Source organism: Hyla sarda, unplaced genomic scaffold, assembly GCF_029499605.1.
Source record: "Hyla sarda isolate aHylSar1 unplaced genomic scaffold, aHylSar1.hap1 scaffold_2651, whole genome shotgun sequence".
In the NCBI taxonomy this organism is placed as follows: domain Eukaryota; kingdom Metazoa; phylum Chordata; class Amphibia; order Anura; family Hylidae; genus Hyla; species Hyla sarda.
The window spans coordinates 32,277-34,152 of record NW_026609344.1 but is presented as its reverse complement, the minus strand read 5'-3'; the positions used below and the strand labels follow the sequence as shown (position 1 = coordinate 34,152).

Sequence of the window (1,876 nt, the reverse complement as noted above, 5' to 3'; positions counted from 1 at the left end):
GAACAGTCGCTTTTTATGTATTCAGCACCTATGTATAATGTTGTAAAAATGCTCTAGAAGCTAAAGTCGCAGAAATGTCACACATATTTGGCCTGCAACTTTCTGTGCGACAAATTCAGACAGGAAAAATCAGTATAAATCCTTAGAAAATTATCCCCCAGTGTCTCCATCTGCTGGCGGTATTGAATAAGCATTGCTGCACTGATGGGGTATGCATTAGACGAAAAAAAAGAAGAAAAAGAAGAATAATACGCCCAGAAAAGAGGCGAAAAGGAGAAAAACGTAAAAAAACGTGAAAAAAAAGTAAGAGGAAGAGAAGGGAAAAAAAGGTGGAAATGGGTTTAAAAGTGATTTCGGCGGAGAAATATATATATATATATATATATATATATATATATATATATACGCGCACACACACACATATATATAAACGTATTCTCCGTTGAGATATTGCAGCCGCTGCTGTGTCCAGGCCCAGGAGCCTTAGCACTGTGCTGTGATGTCACTCAATACCACTGACATCACTAGGTGTAAACAACATCTCTCCTTTGCTGTGTATGTGACTATGGAGCTGTTTGGTGATGTCGTCTATTATGGCCTTCATAGAAGCAACAGGAGATTGTTGCATCCATCTAGAACCCTCAGAACTACAGTGCTATGATGTCACTCACTTCCACAGGCCTTGCAGAGTGTAAACAACAACAACCCAGCTTTGTTGTGTATGTAACCATAGGGATTTGTGATGTCACCTAGAACCTTCACAGCAGCGACAGCTTTATGAGGAGCATCAGCACTGCTCTGCCTGAGCAGAACCATCACCGCCATAGGTTGTCAAATAACCCGGGTTTAACCCACACAGGTAAGTCCAATGGGGTGCAGGCATGTCCTCTATGCTTACAGCTTCCCGTGGGTGTTGGTTTGATACCGTTTGGGGACAGCCAAGGAGGCATCTGCAGGCAACAAAGGTAGGTGTGTGCTTGTGTGTGTGTTTCCTATGCAGATCCTAAGCCCAGTGTCACATGCAAGTAGGAGGAGTAAGAAGGGTTCCTGGCAAATCCGGGTTATGGATTGCATTTAAAAAGGCCCCGTGGGAGTGCAATGGGCCCCTGTCTTGCTGCTTAGCAATAATGGTATGGGTTTAGGTTCTGCTGTGTGTACTGGTGGTTGACTGCCCCCCAGCCCAGAGTGTGCATGGAAAATTGTCTGGCAGCCTCCCTGACAGCAAGCAGTGATAGTGCCCATGAAGGGGACCTTGTTGGGCCCGCCCCTTTCACGGTTATCGCTTCTCGGCCTTTTGGCTAAGATCAAGTGTAGTATCTGTATTTGGTCTGGTCGGAAGGTGTCTGTGGTACCCCGCTTCTCGGCCTTGGGGGATTGTCTCTCCTTACGGAGGGACTTCACCCCCTTGCTGCTATTGGGGAGCGGGCTTAGTCCACGGACAACGGGTTGCGATCCCCCTGTCTCTGGGACCTTGTGTCTCAGAAGGCATTTTCGGTACGTTGAGCGTTACCTGTAGCTTCGGAAGCACCTAGGGTACCCCCGACCTCTGCCTTGGGTAAGGGTTCCGCTTTTATAGCGGGATTCCGAGCCCCTGCTGCTATTGGGGAAGGGGCTTAGTCCCTGGGTGTGGAAGATGCCGTTCTCCTGGGCTTTCCCCTCTGGGGAAATGTCGATGCGAAATACCATCCGCATAGAGGTGTCGGAGAGCCATCGTCAGTTGAAGAACCTCCGCTTCATTGCGGAGGTGATTCTTCTTGACTACTTCCGCCTCAATAGGGAGGACATCCTGTGTCTAAATGACCAGGAAAGCCGTGGCCTGTATACCGTCACCTTCACGGCCACGGCGTGTTGCGATAACATCTATGCAACCTTGTCT

The 1,876-nt window shown here is 48.1% G+C and overlaps 1 pseudogene; it reads left to right on the top strand.

The window, feature by feature from the left end:
• The first annotated feature begins 1,278 nt into the window (after positions 1–1,278).
• LOC130324633 (U2 spliceosomal RNA) lies at positions 1,279–1,496 on the top strand (annotated as a pseudogene).
• The last annotated feature ends 380 nt before the right edge of the window (positions 1,497–1,876 follow it).